The sequence below is a fragment of the Tursiops truncatus genome, chromosome 1 (genome assembly GCF_011762595.2).
Source record: "Tursiops truncatus isolate mTurTru1 chromosome 1, mTurTru1.mat.Y, whole genome shotgun sequence".
NCBI classification, from domain to species: Eukaryota; Metazoa; Chordata; class Mammalia; order Artiodactyla; family Delphinidae; genus Tursiops; species Tursiops truncatus.
In genome coordinates, this window is record NC_047034.1 from 81,797,008 (window position 1) to 81,818,681 (window position 21,674).

A 21,674-nucleotide genomic window follows, 5' to 3' on the forward strand; every position below is an offset into this window, starting at 1 on the left:
ACACGTCTGAATGCTGCAGAAAAATAAAGTTGGAGCTTAGGTAGCCAACTCTTTTATGTCTTCTCTTCATATCTTGGCTGGGAATATAAAGTAAAAAATTATTTCATGACTGACTCACCAAGGGCCGTTCAGACTCTTCTTTCTTTTCTAGGAGAATCTGTTGACTGTTGGTTAATTGGATAAGTCAATGTGAAGCCCTACATCACAAGATGCAAGAGGGAACAGCTGCACGGGGTAAAGCCAAGGAAGTAAATGAGATTGTCCAGGAGAACTGTGGACAGTGGTTGTGGAAGTGGGCTAGACTCGAGTGTAAGCTTCAGGAGAGCAGGGGCCTCGTCTGTCTCCATGGCTGCGTCTGCTGCATGTAGCACACGAGTACTCAGTAAATACCTAGCAATGGATAAAAGAATGAACCACTAAATCCTGCCAGACTCCACCGTCAAGGACTAGGCTAAGGGGAGGAACATGAGAAGGGATCAAAATATCCAGCAACATAGCGTCATGAATGCCAAAGAATGTTTTAAGTGGAGGGAATAGACATTGTGTTAAATATTGCCAAGAAGTTGTAGCAATTACTAAATGGTTGATTAGAAGTAAAAAAAGAAAAGTACCACAGCAATGACTTTAAAAAATAATGGTTTTGGGACTTCCCTGGCGGTCCAGCAGTTAAGACTCCACGCTTCAAATGCAGGGGGCAAGGGTTTGATCCCTAGTCATGGAACTAAGTTCCCACACGCTACACAGTGTGGAAAAAAAAAATGCTTTTGATGTTGTTGTTTGTCTGGTTCATGACAGGAAGTTCAGGAGGTAGTCTAAGATGGGGCAGTGGCTCAACAATGCCAGAGACCCAGCTCCTTTCTCTCTGCCCTTCGCAGTGTGCTGGACTTCCTTCTTGTGTCACAAGATAGCTGCTGCACCTCCAGGTGTGTCCACATCCGCAGCAAGAGGAGGCATGGGCAAAAGGGTAAGGGGCAGGCCAGCTGAGTCCGTCCATTCTTCTCAGGAACACCAAAACTTTCCCAGAAGAAGCTTTTACTTTCCTTTCTTTGTTGAGATCTGGGTCACATACTCACCTCTTGAGCAATTCCTGACCAAAAGTCTTGAGGTTGTGTTACCCACCCAGCAATGGCTCGCCGCCTGACGCGCATAGAAGCCAATACTATACCAGCAGCTTTTGAAAAAAGAGCGAGCTTTGGGGCTTCCCTGGTGGCGTAGTGGTTGAGAGTCTGCCTGCCGATGCAGGGGACACGGGTTCGTGCCCCGGTCCGGGAAGATCCCACATGCCGCGGAGCGGCTGGGCCCGTGAGCCATGGCCACTGAGGCTGTGCGTCCGGAAAAAAAAAAAAAGAGCGAGCTTTATCACAAGATCGGGAGACAAGGAGACAGGAGGCAAGACTCTCAAACCTGTCTCTATGATCCAGGGTTCAGCGTGATTTTTAAGAGGTTAGGAGACTTTCAAATTTGGAAGCTGATTGGCTAGTCTTGAATTAGTCCATGAGCTACTCATGCTGCTGGAAGCCAGATTTTCCTCACTGAAGAACTTCTGGCTTCTTAAAGGGCTCTGGCGGCAACATCTCTACTCTTTGAGTTCCGTAGACTGAAGAGTCTTGGTTCCGGGTCATCCTGGAGACAGGCGTTCCCACCTTGCTCACGCGCAGTGCTGCCTCTGTGAAACAACTCCAGGTTTGATTAATCAACAACCTATTTAAGGAGGCAAAACCAGTTTAAGCTGGTCAGTTTTACGTGTTTTAATCAGATTCGTTCCCTGCAGCTGAGGAAGGGCCTCTCCCTGCAGTCAAGTGGTCTCCAATGGTGACTCAAAAAAATGGGATTCTGTTGGAGGGAAGAAGGGCAAATGCGTGTTGGGTAAACAATGGGTGTTGTCTGTTGCAAATGTTACGTTTCTAAAGGACCCAAGCAGGATCGGCAGCATAATTTGCGGGGTTCAGTGCCAAATGAGAATTTAAGATTCCCTATTCAAAATTTATTAAGAATTTCAAAACCACAACAGTGAAGCGTTAAACCAAGCACGGAGGTCCTTCTGAGTGTGGAACCCTTCTGAGTGTGAGGCCCCATGCAAATGCATTTATACCACGTCCATGAAGTCAGCCTCAGACCCAAAGCTGCCCATTGAGCTGGGCAGTTGGGAGATCATTGGTCAATGCAGGTGACTTGGGGAGGAGAGAAGGGGAAGAGAATGCAGTAGGCAGAGGATTGAATGGGAGGTGAGAAAGTGGAGATGGCACCAACGTTTCTTGTAGAAAATAGACATGATGCAGTGGGAGAAAGCTGGCTAAATAGGGAAAGGAAGTAGAGAGTGGGCAGAGGCTGCACGTCCCCAGCAAGCCACTGCCCGGGCATTTTCTTTTTCCTTTTTTTTTTATAAACGTTTTAAAAACTTTTATTTATTTGTTTTTATTTTTTGGCTACGTTGGGTCTTCGTTGCTACACGTGGGCTTTCTCTAGCTGTGGTGAGCCGGGTCTACTCTCCATTGCGGTGCGTGGGCTTCTCCCTGTGGTGGCTTCTCTTGTTGCGGAGCGAGGCTCTAGGTGCACGGGCTTCAGTAATTGTGGCACGCGGGCTCTAGAGTGCAGGCTCAGTAGCTGTGGCGCACGGGCTTAGTTGTTCCGCAGCATGTGGGATCTTCCTGGACCAGGGCTGAAACCCATGTCCCCTGCATTGGCAGGCGGATTCTTAACCACTGCACCACCAGGGTGTCCCTGCCCAGACATTCATTTATTTATTTATTTATTTTCTTTCTTTCTTTCTTTCTTTCTTTCTTCCTTTCTTCCTTTCTTTCTTTCCTTTCTTCCTTTCTTTCTTTCTTTTCTTTCTTTCTTTCTCTTCCTTCCTTCCTTCCTTCCTCCCTCCCTCCCTCCCTTCCTTCCTTCTTCTCTCTCTCTCTCTCTCCCCACCCACCAGGCCAGTGTGTGTTGGAAACTGCACGTGACTTTCACGTAGGGCAGATAGAGAGGGGCTGGGGCTGAGAGCTCCACTCACCTTTATCAAGGCCCATGCCATCAAACCAGGAGACACTGGATGCAAAGGAGAGAGCCCTGGGTCAGAAAAGCTAGGTTCAAATCCCAGTTCTTCTAGGGACTAGCAAAACTAAGTCCCTGTCCCTTAATTAGCTCAGCAGAGGACAGCAAAACATGTGTCGTGTGTTTTGTATGAGAGTGACTTGCTGCAAAGGGAAAGCAGGGTTGTTGCCCTTGGAGCAGACGCCCTCCATACAAAGCCTGGGCATCCCCTTCCTGCCTATTCCTCCACATTACTGACCCCACCCCCTCAATACTTGTTATAAGAAGGTGTGTCAATTTTAAGATATTAATTATATAATGATACTGTAAATACAAGTGGTGGGTGAGATGGGGTGGGGGATTGTGTTGGGGGAGGGGAAGGAAGAGGTAGACCGGTTGGTTTATGTAAACCCACTCTGTTCGCTCCCACGTCCCACCTTTGCCATGCATTGGAGACTTGGGCTCTGGGTTTATGCCACTTGGTGATGTAATCAGTGCTTCAGTGATGTCACCCCCATCAATGCCAGGAGACATAAATTTCATTTCCCAGATGCAGCAGACAGCTTCTGGGCAAACAGTGACTCCAGCAATAAATATTGGCAGAGAAGAGAGACTTTTAATGGAAAAGCTTTGTGAACCTAGAGTAGCCAGGCTGTAAATCCCAAAACAAAGAGGGATTTAATACCTTAGATCAGAAGACAGAGTCATCAGAAGCAAAATAAATCATTCCAAAGCCCATTTGAAGCAATCAACTATTTAAATCTAAGTATTAAATAAAACCACAGCTAACTCAGGTTAAAATATATATATATATATATATATATATATATGTATATATGAAAATGAGACCGAAACCCCCTGTCTAGAAAGAAAAACACCTTGCCTAGGCTCTGAGCTGTGTGGCCAGGCAGAGGGGCGTGTCCTCCCCCAAGGAGGGAGAAAGCAGAGCCAGTCAGGAGAGGGTGGGCAGAGCCCGTCCTCTGGGGCCAGGAAGAAGGATGGGGCCAGGAGAGCCACAACTTTGGATCACACCAGATGGAATCTATCTGATGGCTACAAAAACTGAAAGTATGAAGGGAGGATAGCAAAACAAACCGAAAAAGGACATGTTGTAAGCTTACATAAAAATCAGAAAGTGTCCCCCGAATATCATATGTCAGTGAACTACATTAGGAAACCGAGTTCTATGACATATTAAGTAATTTAATGTGAATTTCACGTTGTATTCCTCTGCAGTGAGTTCACTTCAAACACTGAGTGATGCAGGAAGAAACCTGAGGCTTGTCTTCATCCTAAAAGATGTCTGGGCACCTAACACCTAACAGACCCTGACACTAAATCCTGGTTCTAGGAATGACCTCCACCACCTGGACGGAAGGAGTGTCCTCTAAGGTCTGGAGTCCTGAGCAGGCAGAGGTGAAAGAGGATGCTCAGCTCATGCGAGTCCCAGCTAGATACTGATACACTCAGGACAAGAACCAGGTCTTATTCACCTTTATATTCCTCCTGCTCAGCACATCACCTGACCTTTGGTGCCCTCAAAACTTGAATAAATGAATAAACTCTGGATAAAATACCTGTATCTGGGGTTTCCCTGGTGGCGCAGTGGTTGAGAGGCCGCCTGGCGATGCAGGGGACACGGGTTCGTGCCCCGGTCCGGGAAGATCCCACATGCCGCGGACCGGCTGGGCCCATGAGCCATGGCCGCTGGGCCTGCGAGTCCGGAGCCTGTGCTCCGCAACGGGAGAGGCCACAGCAGTGAGAGGCCCGCGTACCACAAAACATAATAATAATAATAAATAAATAAATAACCCGTATCTGAGTCTTGGCTCTGCCACGTAAAGGCCGTGTGACAGTAAGCAAACACCAAAGCTCTTCAGACTATAATTTCTTCAGGGAAGTCATGCCTGGGGTTGTAAGGAATAAGTCAGCTAAAGTGTGTGAAAGAACCTGATAAAATGCACCCAAAAGAGTAAACATTCAAGAGGAATCACTGCTAACATTAGAAATCCTTTTCCTGACCACTTACTATCTTTCCTTGCTACCCTCTCTCTCTCCCAGGTTCACACTAATTTATGGTCTCCCACTCTGACCTAAAGTGCACTGGCGTGATGGTGGGTGGGGGAGGGAGATAAATCAGCCTCAGGTTACTAACAGTCTACACAGCTCTCTCTCCCCTAGAAGTAGCAATATTTCTAAAAGTGCATCTGCAATGTTCATGGACCCGGAGACTGCCCCCCTCACACCCTGGTGTCCAGAACAGTGGCCATGTATTAGATGGACCCCTGTGTGTGTGCGTATGTGCGGGCACACACACACACACACACACACACACACCAGGGAAGAGTGTGGATGATCCAGCTGTTGAGGCACGGTATCTCCCAATGGCTATTAAGTGACCCAAAAGTACCCACGGAAGATCTAGGTTTACTCCCACTGAAAACAGGAAGCGGGCCTTTTTTGATGCCAAGGGTCAGTAAACTATAACCTGTGGGCCGAATCTGGCTTGTTGCTTGTTTTTGTACAGCCCACAAGCTTAAGAATGGCTTTTACATTTTTATTTTACTTTTTTATTTTTGGCTGCGTTGGGTCTTTGTTGCTGTGTGCGGGCTTTTCCCAGTTGCGGCGAACGGGGGCTACTCTTCGTTGCGGTGCGTGGGCTTCTCGTTGCCGTGGCTTCCCTTGTTGCGGAGCACAGGCTTTAGGTGCGCGTGCCTCAGTAGTTGTGGCTTGCGGGCTCTAGAGCACAGGCTCAGTAGTTGTGGCGCACGGGCTTAGTTGTTCCGCGGCATGTGGGATCTTCGCGGACCAGGGCTCGAACCCGTGTCCCCTGCATTGGCAGGTGGATTCTTAACCACTGCGCCACCAGGGAGTCCGGCTTTTACATTTTTAAATGGTTGAAAAATCAAAAGAAGACTATTTCATGACTTGAAAGTTCCAGGAAATTCACATATCAATGTCCATAAAATAAAAATGTATCGGGACATCACCCCACTCCTTTGTTTACATATTATCTGTGGCTGTATCACAGTTGAAATAGGGCTGCAATAGAGACCATATGGCCCACAACACCTAAAATATTTACCACTGGGTCCTTTACAGGAAAAGTTTGCTCACCCCAGGGGTAAGTCTTTGATTCAGCAAACTTTCAGTGGGAATAGATTCTGGTGAGTCAGTCTCTGGGCTCATCCCCAGGGGTCCACTGATATATAATGCACTGCCTCTGTCCTTGTAAGGCCCAGGGTCCAGTAGAAGAGCATACAGGTTAAGCACATAGTCCTCTGTGTTCCTAGAGAGGCATGGGGCCATCCATCCTGGGACCCTGGATTATACAGAGATCCCAGAGGTAACGTGGCTCCTGCTAGAGGTCGTAGCCATTCATGCTCTCACGGAGGGTACAGTTCTGTGGGAGAGCAAGCTGATTCCTTGAGGCATACCCAGCGGTCCCTGTGAGCGCTGCAACTAAGACCCGAGGCAGCCAAAAAAATAAAGAGTTCGCATGCTGCAACTAAAAAACAAGTGAGCCTTAAAGGTAACTAAGGATGTAAAAGAAACACCTCTCGCTGCTGAATGGCAGGGAGATGAGATGGTCAGAGGGAGAGGCCCCCAAAGCAGTGACTGGCAAGGAGGGGAGGAAGAGTGGTGGGGCAAACAAGGTGACCCTGCTGGAGAATCAAACTCTGGTCGGATGCATAGGAGGGCTCAACGTGGAGGGTGAAGGTGTGTGTGTATGTGCCTCATCCAGGAAGGAAGGTTGCCGTGGCAAAGGCGTGGTCTTGCTTGTTTCGGAAAGAGGCCCTCAGGATGCAATTTGTAATCTTGGGGGAGAGTTGAAATGGGCTATGGAATTTAGAAGCAGGTGAAAGATTTCAATGGGGCGAGGGGTGGCAGTTGTGGAGTTTGCTCTTTCGCACCTGCTTTCAGGGCCTGTTCTGCCCAGTTGGCTGCAGAGGTCCCCCCGCTGTGCTGAGCCGCGGGGGTGGTGGGGGGGACGACTGTGTTTACCAGTGTCTCTGCGCTGTCCAAGGCCACCTGGTATCCTGAGACAAAGGATTCACACGGGGACAGGCCGCTTGACGTTGGAGTAGCAACATCAAGGAAACCCCCAAATGCATTGGCGCTTCTACCCGCGCTATACCTCACTGTCAAGAAAACTGCACATGAGCAAACTGTGTCTAATTTGAATTAAAATACAAAGGCACTAATGCAAATAACACTTGTAACTTGCACTTGTATAGTGCTTTGCAATGCTAGAAGCTATTTTCAAAGGCATGATCTTCCCTAGGTCTTTACACTAATCAGGGAGGTGGCTATTATTATCAGTTCTACTATTTCACAGTTAAGGACCATGAGACCGAGTGTGAATCCATTACTTTGCACAACAGTAAGTCCAGAGGTGGGGAAGCTCTGGGTTAATCCAGTGGCTCAGCATCATTAGCCATAAGGGCTTTCCATCCTTCCACTCCACGCTGCTCACCTCTTGGCCTTGTCCTCAGACTGTCTTCCTAGATCAGAAGACAGCTGCCACATCCTCATACCACAAACCCCCGGCAGCATAAAGGGATTGTGTCTTCCTTGAGTTCGTCTTTAAGATAAACGGAATCTTCCCTGGAAGCCCTTCCCTGCAGACTTTTCCTCCTGCCACATGAGCTAGAATAGGGTTATAGGTCCATTCTTAATGGAATCGCTGGAAGGGGGATGCATTATCAGGATGGGCTGGGATGAGATGCACTGACTGTCCACTCTAAATTCATGGCCTCTCACCTCAAGAAGGTTCGGGCTTCCCTGGTGGCGCAGTGGTTGGGAGTCCGCCTGCCGATGCAGGGGATGCGGGTTCGTGCCCTGGTCCGGGAAGATCCCACGTGCCGCGGAGCGGCTGGGCCCGTGAGCCGTGGCCGCTGAGCCTGCGCATCCGGAGCCTGTGCTCCGCAACGGGAGAGGCCACGACAGTGAGAGGCCCGCGTACCGCAAAAAAAAAAAAAAAAAAAAAAAAAAATAGAAGAAGGCTCTTACTGCTGCTTTGCAGCACACCGGAGACTCCCAGACTAGTGCTTTTCACACTTGTGTGTGCATCAGAGTCACCTGGGGGGCTTGTTCAAGCAAGACGTGGCACCGGCGTGTCTGGTCCAGGAGGTCTAGAGTAGAGCCTGAGAATCTGCATCTCTGACAAGTTCTCAGGTGATGCTGACGCTCTGGGTCCTGGGACCATACGTTGGGAACCACTGCTCCAGATCACTGACCTTTACTGTCTTAGACAACACCATCAGCCTCTAATCTTTTTTCCTCAAACATCTAACACCTCTCCCCACTTGCATCTCCATCTCAGCTAATATCTTGCTGCCCATTTCATTGAGACTACCTTGCTGCTGCCGCCATCACATCTAACATGGTACTCATACACTCTGGTTTCTTTCCTGTAGCTCTGGATGAGTGGCCATGCTCACATCGAAGGCCAATCCCTACACCTGCGCACTCGACCTCATCTCGTCTCCCCTATCCAAGAACATCTCTCCAAAAAGTGTTCCCCTTGTTAGCAAACATTCTCTGATACTGTCTGTCCCCAAAGAAAATAAAACGCAACCAAAAATAGAAAAACTGGACTTCCCTGGTGGCGCAGTGGTTAAGAATACACCTGCCAACGCAGGGGACACGGGTTCGAGCTCTGGTCTGGGAAGATCCCACGTGCCGCGGAGCGACTAAGCCTGTGTGCCACAACTACTGAGCCTGCGCTCTAGAGCCCGCAAGCCACAACTACTGAAGCCCACGTGCCTAGAGCCCGTGCTCTGCAAGAAGAGAAGCCACCACAATGAGAAGCCTGTGCACCACAACAAAGAGTAGCCCCCGCTCGCCGCAACTAGAGAAAGCCTGTGCGCAGCAACGAAGACCCAACGCAGCCAAAAATTAAAATTAAAAAAAAAACAAAAAACAAAACTCCCTTGACCCCAATCCCTCCTCAACTATTACCTCAATTCTCTGTTTCCCTTGACAGCGAAACTCTTGAGATCTTCATTCTCACTCTCCTCACTTCCTTTTTTCATCCTCTCTTGAATCCAGTCCCATCCAACTTTTGTTTCCACCTTTCTGTTGAAACTGCTCTTGTCAAGGTTAACGATGACATCCCGGTTCCTAATTCTAGTAGTACTGAAGTCCCAGTGCCCATCTTCCTCAGCCTGTTAGCAGCATCTGACACAGCTCGTCACCTCTCACTTGGAGCCACACTCTCTATTGGCTTCTGGCCACTGCTCTCTCTTGGTTCTCCTCTCTCCTCTCCGGCTGTTCCCTCTCAGTATTTCCTCCTGAGTTTTCTTTGTTTCACTGAACTCTAAAGACTGGAGAGTCCTAGAGCTCAGTCCTCTCTACCTACATTCTCACTGGATGTAGTTTCATTTAGTGTCGGGATTTTAAATGCTGCCTACCTGTCGTGATCCCCCCAATTCATATCTCCAGCCTAGATCTCTCCACTGAATTCCAGACACATAGACCTCATGGCACGCATCTCCATTTGTATAGTGGATATGTCAACATTAACATTCCCCAGAACTGGGCTCCTGCTTCTTCCCCAGCAACCCAGCACACATATACCAAGTTTTTCTTCCTACTCACAGCAAATGGGGACTTCATTCTTGCCGTTCCTCACGCCAAAATCTTGGAGTCATCCTCGACTCTACTCTTTTCTCTCCCATACCACATCCAAACCATCAGCAAATGCCATTGGATCTACCTTCAAAATGTATCCAGCGTCTGACCCCTGACCACAGCTTCTACTGCCACTGATTCTGATCCAAGCCATGCTCCTGTCCAGCCTCCACTGTTACAAAAGCATCTTAACTAGTCTCCCTGCTTCTTCCCTTGCCTCCCCGCAACCCCCATCATCTATTCTTGACACAGCCAGCCAAAAGATGCCATTAAAATGTAAATCAGATTATGTCACTCTTCAGCCCAAAGTCTCCCTCAGAGCAAAAGCTAAAATCCTTACCAAGGCCTGCAAGGGATCTGGCCCTGGAAGTTTATCTGATGTCATCCCCTTCCCCCTTCTCTTGCTTCTCAGCTGCTAGGCTGGCCTCCTTGAAGTTCCCTGAACCCATCAAGCACATGCTTACCTTACACTTGCTGTGACTCTGCCAGGGGTACCCCTCCTGCAGAAATCTCTGAATCTAGCTCCTTCACGTTTCTGCTCAGATAGACTTTCCCTGACATCCCTAAATAAAATAGGAACAATTTCTTACTCTCACTTCCACCCCAACACTTTCTCTTCCGTTTAACTGACCCTAATTTATGCCTAACATATTCTATAGGTATCTGCTTATCATGTCTCCCCACTAGAATGTATGCAGCATGAGGGCAGGCAGTTTGAGCCCATACCAGGGACCCAATAAAAATTTTGAATTTATTAATGGAAAGGCAAGTTCCCACAGAAAACAACAAATTAGCAACTAACTTTTTGTTGTTGTTGTTTTTTGTTTTTGTGGCACGCGGGCCTCTCACTGTTGTGGCCTCTCCCATTGTGGAGCACAGGCTCTGGACGCTTAGGCTCAGCAGCCATGGCTCACAGGCCCAGCGGCTCCGCGGCATGTGGGATCTTCCCGGACCGGGGCACGAACCTGACATGTCCCCTGCATCGGCAGGCGGACTCTCAACCACTGCGCCACCAGAGAAGCCCTAGCAACTAACTTATACTTTGGACTCCTGTGAGTTAGATTAGATCAGTCCCACAGAGCTCTGTCAACTTTATTTTCAGTCTGAGCTTCTGGATCTGCATGGCCAAGAAACAGACTCTGGACTACATTATCTCTCTGTAGGTGTTGTCATACTCAGAGACCTGGCCAGCAGGCTTTCCTCAAAAGAGCTCCATTTCGAAAAGGGAACCCTTGTACCCTGTTGATGAGAATGTAAATTGGTGCAGCCAGTATGGAAATATGGAGGCTTCTCAAAAAACTAAAAATAGAACAACCATATGACCCTGCAATTCCACTCCTGGGTATATATCCATTTAAAAAAAGAAAACACTAATTCGAAAAGATACACGCACCCCAATGTTCACAGCAGCATTATTTACGATTGCCAAGATATGGATGCAACCTGAATGTCCATCCACAGATGAATGGATGAAAAAGATGTGGCATATATGTATATATATATATATATACACACATATATATCTCACACATTCGGTTAGCCAAAAAGTTCATTCATGGTTTTCCATGAGATATTACAGAGAAACCCAAACGAACTTTTTGGCCAACCCAATATATATACACAAAGGAATACTACTCACTCATAAAAAAGAAAGAAATTTTGCCATTTGCAACAACATGGATGGACTTAGAAGGTATCATGCTAACTGAAATAAGTCAGACAGAGAAAGACAAATACTGTATGATATCACATATACAGGGAATCTAAGAAATAAACAAACTACTGAATATAACAAAACAGAAATAGACTCACAGATATAGAGAACAAACTAGTGATTACCAGTGGGAAGAGGGATGGGGGAGGGGCAAGATAGGGGTAGGGGAGTAAGAGGTACAAACTATTAGGTATAAAATAAGCTACAAGGGGCTTCCCTAGTGGCACAGTGGTTAAGAATCCGCCTGCCAACAGGGGACGTGGGTTCGAGCCCTGGTCTGGGAAGATCCCACATGCCACAGAGCAACTAAGCCCGTGTGCCACTACTGAGCCTGCGCTCTAGAGCCCGCATGCCACAACTACTGAACCCGCATGCCACAACTACTGAAGACCGCGTGCCTAGAGCCCATGCTCCTCAACGAGAAGCTGCCTCAATGAGAAGCCTGCGCACTGCAACGAAGGGTAGCCCCCGCTCGCCGCAAATAGAGAAAGCCCATGTGCAGCAACGAAGACCCAAAACAGCCAAAAATAAGTAAATAAAATAAATTAATTTAAAAAAACAGCTACAAGGATATATTGTACAACAAGGGAATATGGCCAATATTTTATAATAACTATAAACGGAGTATAACCTTTAAAAATTGTGAATCACTATGTTGTACCCTGGAAACATATGTAATATTGTACATCAATTAAAAAAACAGGGCTTCCCTGGTGGCACAGTGGTTGGGAGTCTGCCTGCCGATGCAGGGGACGTGGGTTCGTGCCCCGGTCCAGGGAGGATCCCACATGCCGCGGAGCGGCGGAGCCCGTGAGCCGTGGCCGCTGGGCCTGCGCGTCCAGAGCCTGTGCTCCGCAACGGGAGAGACCACAACAGTGAGGGGCCCCCGTACCGGGAAAAAAAAAAAAAAAAATTTACAAAAAAAAAGCACCATCTCCTCTCAGATTCTCCAAGTCCCAGCTCCTTTAGTATTTAAAGGAACTGCTGTCAGGGACTTGCCCGGTGGTCCAGTGTTGAAGAATCCACCTTCCAATGCAGGGGACGCAGGTTCAATCCCTGGTCAGGGAATTAAGATCCCACATGTCACGGGGCAACTAAGCCTGGGTGCCTCAACCCGAGAGCCCACGTCCACAAGTAGAGAGAAGCCCATGCGCCGCAACGAACGATGCCGCATGCCTCAATGAAGATCCTGCATGCCGCAACTACGACCCGACGCAACCAAAAAAAACCAAAAACACTGCTGGCAAATTCTTCTGGCAAGCAGATAATCCCTCCCTGGTTGATCAAGCTCACAACCAACTAATTTTTGTACATTGTTTTCCCCAAAGCTGGCCACACACGTATGCTCCCACAAAGAAACCTACCTGGCATAGTTCACCCCCTCCTTTCCTGCCACGAGATAATACACTCCTTCAAAACCACCTGGGGCTTCCCTGGTGGCGCAGTGGTTGAGAGTCCGCCTGCCGATGCAAGGGACACAGGTTCATGCCCGGTCCGCGAGGATCCCGCATGCCGCGGAGCGGCTGGGCCTGTGAGCCATGGCCGCTGAGCCTGCGCGTCCGGAGCCTGTGCTCCGCAACGGGAGAGGCCGCAGCGGTGAGAGGCCTGCGTACCGCAAAAAAAAAAAAAACACCTGATCGGCCAGATGAGGATCATTTTGGTGATTGCTTCCCGTCACAGTATAATCACCTGTACCTTGACAAGTAAACCGAGTATTCTATCAGGATCCTTTACTTTTTTATCGGCATTGATGTGACTTTCTTCTTTCACATAAGCCAAAACTTTTTCTCATCCCGACAACGATGTTCTTTTGTTAAAAACAGAAAAGTTCAGCATCCTGTGAAAATGGCAAGAATGTCCACGAGGAACTGTCTGGGTTGGAGCGTTGCCAGCGTGGCATTGAATACCTGCCTGCACTATCAAGAGACCTGAAGTGACCTCCCAGGGTGATTTTTTTTCTCTTCTATGAAAGACCACACTAGAGATTTTGGAACAATCCATCAGATCATGAGATTGGCAAAAGGATGCAGAAGGACTCAACTGGGAATGAGACAGGGCCGCAGCCTGACCCCTGCTGCACCCCTCCACTGAAAGGGATTAAATTGAACTAATTGGATTAGAAGCTAAGGCACGAGGTCTGGGATGCTGGGAGGGGTGGGGAAGGCTTTCAGTATCCTGCCAGTGGTAAAGCATAGGTGTAGCTGGTTTAGAGCAAGCCACCTGAAAATAAGGCAAATTCCAAACTCACGGGTGAAATCTTTGCCGAATGAATCATTAACTCTCCTCTTTGTAAAAAGAACGAAAAATCTCTTTAGGCAAGAAACTCAGAGCCAGCTGGGGGCATTTAGTTTTGAGAGCAGTATGAAGGGGGTAATCAATACATGAAGTCAAAATAGAAACTTCAGAAAAGAAAAAAATACAATAAAAAAAAAAAAGAAACTTCATCCAGTTTGGAATAGGGCCAAATGCTATGAAAATGGCCTGGGGTCACCCACTGGTAGGAGTGAAGGGAATTTAAAGTCATAGATACTCCTGACAGTTAAGTGATTCGAGTTTTTACTTGTGCTTGAGTTAGGTATTTCAACATTTTTTAACAGATGTAGAACCAGTTGTAGGTAAAAGTGCTTCATAAACTGCAAAACCAAACCAAACCAAAAAAAAAAAAAAAATCACCAAAAACAGAACTGTTGTGTTTGTTATCTAGCTGCTATTATCCAAATTCATAGTTTATGTATTAAAAAGCTCGGGTGAGTTCCTGTGTTACCAACATCTCAGTTTGTGCCCATGTCCAGTGGGTCATCACAGCTACTATGCCTGGGGGCCTCTGCTCACCTTGTGAGACCATCAAGATCCAGGTGTTCAGGAGAAATTAACACTCAGAACTTAGCTCAAAAGTAGAGCCTGTCAAACTGTACTGTGCCTTCAAATCACCTGGACAGTCTTGTTAAAATGTAGATTCTGATTCCCTGGGTCTGGGGTGTGGCTCGAGAGTCTGCATTCTAACAAGCTCCCAGGTGACCCCAGTGCTCCTGGTCTGCAGACCACACTTGCAGGAGCAGGGCTTTGGGCTATGCCGTCTGCAGCTTTGGTTCTCTTTTCAAGGATAGAATTTCCAAGTAGGTGGATTCAGAGGTCACTGGTTAGGTCAACTGTCTGGGGCAGTGGTTCTCAAAGTGCAGTTAGTCCAGGGACCGGCAGCATAGCCATCACCTGGGAGTTTGTTAGAGAGAGGCTAATTCTTGGGCCCCATCCCCAGAGTTTCTAAACCAGAACCTCTTCGGGGGGCAGGGCAGTCAGTAATCTGTGTTTTGATAAGCCCTCCATGTGATTCTGATGCTCATTAGCATTTGAGAACCACTGCTCCAGCACATTAAAATCACCTGAAGAGTTAAAAACCAAATCAAGACCCGAGTCCCATCCCAGAGAATCTGACATCCGTGGAGATTCTACTGTGTAGTCAGTGTTGGGAATGGCTGGGCTGGAACAGAACGCTGAGCCTGCTCCTAGAGGAGAATTCACGTAAAGCATCTCAGTGAACCACAGCAGGCTCGTTGCAGGTCTGGACATCTATCTGAACAGGGTGCACTCTGGGTCAGAGTATGAGTGATGCAGCATTAAGTCCTCACTTCCCTGGCTATCCCCTGTCTCTCCTTTTGCTCACCATGTGCTCTGGCTAGAGCAGCCTCCTGCTATGCTGCCACCAGTCTACAGTTTCACCCATCCTTAAAGACCCATGTCAGACCCAGGTCTTCAGAAATCCCTTCCTAAGCTCTCTTGCTGGATTACATTTATTCTTCTGTAGAGTTTCATGGCATGTTATTTGCAATTCTTATTTTCCTGTATTACCTTCATTTCTTGACTCTTCTTCTCCCCTGAATTGTAAACTCTTAGATACCAAGAACTGCATAAGATTCAACTTTGTATCTCTTCCTTCAGTGTAAGTGCTGCACTGTGAACCTAGTAGGCATTCAGTAAATATCTTGTTGAATCTGGAGTTAAAACAGCTGGGGTTGAGACTTCCCTTTGCAACTAGTGACTGTGTGACTCAGTTTGTTAGCTCTCTCTTAGCCTTGCTTATCATCTGTAAAATTAGGATGTGGAACTAGATGATGTTTAAGGTCCCTTCCAAATCTCAGATTCTATGCTTCTGTGTAGTCTATTCTTATCCCTGGAAAAATAAGTCTACACATAAACCCTACTGATAGTGGGTGTAGTTGGCCACTGGGTTAGGGATGGACACAAATTCTTTGACCCTCCTCCCATAGACAGGCGGGGTGTATTTCCCCTCCACATTATTCTGGGCTGGGCTGCACTGTGACTTGCTTTGACCAATAATAGACTGCAGTGGACGTGACATTATGCCAGTTCTGGGCACAGTAAGTGGCTGTCCTGAGCAGGGTCAGGGTGAGGTGGAGGGAGGGAAAGGGTAAGGAAGAAATTGGGAGCGTTGGGACTCCAAAGAAAAGCCTTTAATAGGGTCTGACAACTGGGGCTTTAGGAGTCCCAGAACCCTTGGTGTTAAGAGATCTGAACTGTAATAGGGAAGAACAAACCTGACTCTGTATTAGATCTGTTTCTTTTACTTTAACCTTTGTATTCTATTGCTTTTGCTACAAGTTAAGAATGTTGCCTATAGCCTGAAATATACCCGATAGTCCATTCTCAAGGCTCTGACCTTTAAAGGTGTAACACTTTTCCATTCACAGAGATAAAAAGTTGCAGAACAGAGAATAACATTCTCTTCTTGGAGGTTTATAGGAACCTTGTGACCCACGGACAGAACAAAGGATTGTGGCACCATGAAGTTTGCAGGACGGGACTTACCTGGTGGTGCAGTGGTTAAGAATCCGCCTGCCAATGCAGGGAACATGGGTTCGAGCCCTGATCTGGGAAGATCCCACATGCCGCGGAGCAACTAAGCCCGTGCGCCACAACTGCTGAGTTTGTGCTCTAAAGCCCATGAGCCACAACTACTGAGCCCACGTGGTACAACTACTGAAGCCCGCGTGCCTAGAGCCCATGCTCCGCAACAAGAGAAGCCACCGCAATGAGAAGCCCGTGCACCGCAACGAAGAGTAGCCCCCACTCACTGCAAGTAGAGAGAGCCTGTGCAGCAACGAAGACCTGATGCAGCCCAAAATAAATAAATTAATTAAAAAAAAAAAGTTTGCAGGAGCCACCCACACCCCCTCCTCTTTTAGTATAAAAGAAGCCTGAATTCTAACTCAAGAGAGTTTCTTGGGACCCTAGTCCTCCATCCTCCTGGTCTGCTGGCTTTCCAAATAAAGCCGCTATTCCTTGCCCCGATAACCTGTCCTCAATTTATTGGCCTGTCATGTGGGGAGCCATGAGTGGTAACAGAGCTGTTACGTAGAGTCTGGCCACCTGGCTGGAGAGACTGTACAGAGAGGGCTTGAGTCTACAGGAAGAGAGAGGGGCCCATGGAGTCCACCCTTCCAGCCATCCCTGCCAAGGTGCCACATGTGTGAATAAAACTGTTTTGGACCCTCCGGATCAGCCCCACTAACTAGCTGAATATCACCAGGTGATCCCAGTTGACACCACCTGGAGCAGGGGAATCAGCAGCTGAGCCCCACCCTCCTTCCTGAGCTACAAAATCACAACAACCTAACCAAACGGTTTGCTGTTGAAGTCACCAAGTTTAGGGTAGCTCCTTATGCAGCCACAGAGAGCCGGGACACTGTGTTGATGGCATTATGTGAATTCTTTGCAGTTTAACATGTAAATATTTGATAGTTGTTGGAGAAAACATATAGGAATACACACGTTCAGAATAGTGGGTTGTGGGGGCTTCCCTGGTGGCGCAGTGGTTGAGAGTCCGCCTGCCGATGCAGGGGACACGGGTTCGTGCCCCGGTCCGAGAAGATCCCACATGCCGCGGAGCGGCTGGGCCCGTGAGCCATGGTCGCTGAGCCTGCGCGTCCAGAGCCTGTGCTCCGCAACGGGAGAGGCCCCAACAGGGAGAGGCCCGCGTACCGCAAAATAAAATAAAATAAAATAAATAGGGGGTTGTGGAAGTGGATGACATTTTGTGCTATTTCCACTGACTTTGATTTCTCGAGTCAATTATATGGCTTGTGGACACATTTCTAGAGCAAACTGCACACCCACTAAAACAAGGGCCTCCTTGAGAGAGACGCTCAAGGCCTGTGACGTAGCCCTCGGCGCAGTGTAGGGACTTGTCCGGCGGATGCAGTGCGAGTCAGGGAATTGTAATGAAGGCTTGATGAAGGTGGAGCCCTCAATCAAAGAGGGCTTTGTCTGCTCCTGAACACAGTATGGCCATTTCCTCAGGCGAAATGTTCAGTTTGGGAGAGATTTGCAATTTGAAAAGGGGGATTTTATTTCCTCCATCCCCAGCTAATTTAAACTTCCGCCGATCCCAAGGGAGATTTTTAGTGCAGTATAATAAGGAAACTTTCAGCATCACAGCCTCTTTTTCTGAATGTTTCTTATGTAAATGCCGCATCAGAGCCATTTCCCTCTTCTTTACACTTTAATTCTGCTTTTAAAACCTGCAAAATAGAAACACAGAGAAAGACACCTTGAAAATACTTTGGGTTTCATCTCGTTTCCATTTTTACCTCAGGCTCCCCACATTTTTTTTTAATCCTGTTCTTCAAGTCAAGCATATTTTAAAATCATCTCCTGTTGAACTGGGAAAGCAGGGGAAAAAAATAAAAAGATGATTCCTGCCCATTTAGGATGCCCAAATATACCATGAAATGCAGGGCACTCCATAATGATCTAATAATCCTCAGAATGCTGCAGTGAAGTCGGGTGGCCCTGAGCATGGGCATCAAGGGACATTCAAAGAGGCCCCGTCCGAGACCCCGGTGCGCCCCTCCCCCATATCACAGTGGTTTCTGGAGGCAACGCGGGGGAGGGGGAAGAAAAACGCCCGGCTGAACAGGTCTCTTTCAAAAAGGTTTTCTTTTCTTCCTGGCTCCCTTCCACTTCCCCACCGCCTGCCTACGTGGAATTGGCCACGATTTAGCGTTTGTGGTCGGCTCACAGCACCCCATACGGCAACTATCATACAACACCTAACTGTAGTGATTTGCTCATGTCTATTCGCCTTCTTGGGAGCATAAACAGTGAGGGGAGGATCATATCTCATCTCCATATCCCTGCACACAGCAAAAATCATAAAGAATAAAAATACGCTTAAGGAATGAATGAATGGGTTTCGATTCCAGCTCAGGCACTTCCTAGCAGCATGTCCTTGGGCAAGTTCTTTCACCTCTGAGAAGACCCCGGTTTCCTCTTTCTGTGAGATGCGGAGAGTAGCGACCACCTCGTGGGTAGCTGTGAGGGATCAAGGGGTAACATTTACGAAGCGTGCGGCAGAATGTGCCAGGCACGCAGTAGCTTCTCAGCTAAGGTCCAGCCACTCCTTCCCCCTCCCCCCCCCCCCGTAAAGCCCAGCCCACGGATAGAAAGGGCCCGGCTTCTCTAGCGGCTGCGGGGGGCCGGGGGGCGGGACTGCAGGGCTTGCTGCGCCCACAATAACGCTCTGCCTTCTTGGCTGTCACTTAAATCAGTTCCCTTAAGACATGGCTCTTTCACCTGAAGCTTAGATTCTATTTAAAAGGCAAATCCTGGGGAGGGACGAGAAGGGGACACTTCAGGCCTGAAACCTCACTGCGGGTGGGATAAGGAGAGAGAGGGGGATGGAGGAAACTGGGAATGTTGGGATTGCAAAGACAAGAATCAGGAGGAGCTGCCTGGTATACAGGAGAGATCATGGTTCCATTCCGAGCTTTTCCTGCTGCTGGAAGAGTGCAAATTTCTTAACCTCTTTGAACTGTAGTTTTCTGATCTGTAAAAGGGGGCTGTAAAAGCTAATATACGGGGTGACTCTGGGGGTTAAATGAGGCAGTAGAGCAAATGCTTGGTAGATGGTTAGTGCTCACGCACAGCGGGTGCTGGAGAGAAGAGAGCGAAGCGCGGGCGAGCTCCGCCACTTAGCAGTAGGTTAAGTAAGGCTCTCTTTGTGGCCCATGCAGGCCATGTTATTATTTCCTTTCCATCGCCTCAATTTCTCAGGCTCTGCTCTTTGCCTGGGGCCAGCCGTGACCACAGTGACAGCCACCTAAATTAATTATGAGAGAATGTACCTTCTCCATTCTCAAATCCCAAACCAGACTCAAAAGCGAGAGTACAAGAATAATATTTCATACCAGCGGAGAGAGTGGGCCTCAACCTCAGCGCCAGGAAGGAAATGGTGAAAACATTCCACCATTCAACTGAAAGCTAGGAGAAAATACCAGTACGTGGGAGGCGATTCAGCGGGCGGCGGCGGGATGCGGCGCAGGGCCGCCCGGCGCTGGGGGCGCAGGTGGGAGCCGGCCCGCGCCCCACGCCACCCCTCCCCACCCCACCTCCCAGGGCGGCGTCAGTAAAACCTCCCGGGCCCTGTGCTTCCGCCCCTTTTCCTCCCCAGCTCCTTCCTTCTCCTCCCACCCCAACCCTGCCCGCGGCTCCCGTGCCCCGTCTCCAGACGCCCCTGCGGGGATGGCGGGTCCCACCGGCTGCAGCGCGGGCGCATCGGAGCGCGGGGAGCGCCGGCCGCATTGCGGCCTTTGTCGCCCTCTCCCCGCCCTTCCCCTGGCTCCACCCTCTCTTCCTTTCTCTTTCCCAACTTTCTCCTTCCCCTTACTCTCCTCCCCCGTACCATTCCTCCCTTTTCTCCCCGCCTTTTTCTTTCTTCCCTTACCCCCCCGTGCAGCCTCCCTTCCCACTTCCACCCCCAGTTTAGAACGCCCCAGGAGAAAGCCGGTGTCCTGACAGCGATCCCAGCACCCCGCTGACCTTTTCTCGCTTTGCTCTGAGAAGGAGTTGGAGAGACTTCTCTGCAGCATGCTTTGGCTGGCTTGTCCCAGTCGGCCCGCTGAGCTGTTGGAGACCCGGAGCCCGAGCCTCCTCCTGGGCATTGCACAGCACCCTCACTGTCCTGTGTGCCCACTAGGCTGGCCCCAGACCCAGTAAACTAGTCAGCCTCGATGGTCCCCATCCACCACCTCTGAGAGCTGCATGCGGGGGGACGGGGGGGGGGGGCGACGTGTAACAAAGCAGAGACAGCTTCTCCTGTCCCTCCTGGCCTCTGGGGACAGAAATGCCGCCACGGGGCTCAGGTTCACCCCAGTTGGGGTGGGGGTGAAGGTGGGAGAACCAGGTGCACCCCTGGGGTGGGACTGGAAAGGGGCCTCTCAGTGCAAAGACTGGAGGGCCTTCTGGCGAGGCTGGACCCCAGAGCAAAGCCTTATCCAAATTCAGCGCCACACTCTGGAAGCCTTTGACATTTCCTCCTCTGCGGGGATGGGTTTCTCTATAGGTCACATTGCTCCGGGAAAGAAACAAGAATCGTGATCGGAATTGTTGTGGAAAGTGTGTATTTAAAATCTTATTAAGGTTTATTTTTAGAGCCCATGTCTGCTGCCCTTATCACCAGAGATGAATTCTAGAGGGGTCTCTCTGCTTTACTGACCTTTAAGAAAAGACTTCAAAGATGAGAGAAGAGCCCGGAAAGACAGGTCCTGTCCTGGGAGGGTGGGTTTTTGCGATGCTTGCAGCCCTCACCTGCCTTGACAGGGAGGCGGCCCTGGGCTGGGTCCACCAGGCATCGCAGATGCACCCAATAATTCCAGGACAGTGTGAATCCTTTCCAGGGGTGAAGGGCATTGACGCTCCCTTCCTCCAAGGCTTGACACCACGAAAGACAGGTCTCCCTACCCTCCCTTACCCCCCATGCCCTGCGAACCCTGGGAAAAGGCCAGATTGACCTCTGGGATTGTCTTAATAGTAGCAAACAATTGTTGAGTGCTTTCTACGTGCCAGATACTGTCCTAAGTGCTTTCCATACAGTAACTCAACTCTCACCACCACCCTGTTACCATACCCACTTTACAGATTAGAAAACAGCCACAGAGGGCTTAAGCACTTTGTCTGACGTCACAGAGCTTTCTGATTGTTTTCCCTCATCCTAAGAGAGTCCCCAGCTGCGGGCACCCTGCCTAAGCCCCACTGCCAAAGAGCATGGGGGGTGGGTGGTCAGTCACATCCCGAAGCCCCGGGCACAGGTGCTGAGGAGGAGGGAGCGCACGAAATCGCGCAGGAGAACTGCTGCAGAGGGAGTGACTTAGCATCCGCCCTCTGGCAGCCGGTGCCAAGAGCTGCCGCTCCCTGCCAGGCTGCAGAACCCAATTCCCACATCTGCCTCTTGAACTGGCACCTCTCTCCTGACATCCCATCAGCAGCTTCGCCTTTCCCTCTCCATCAA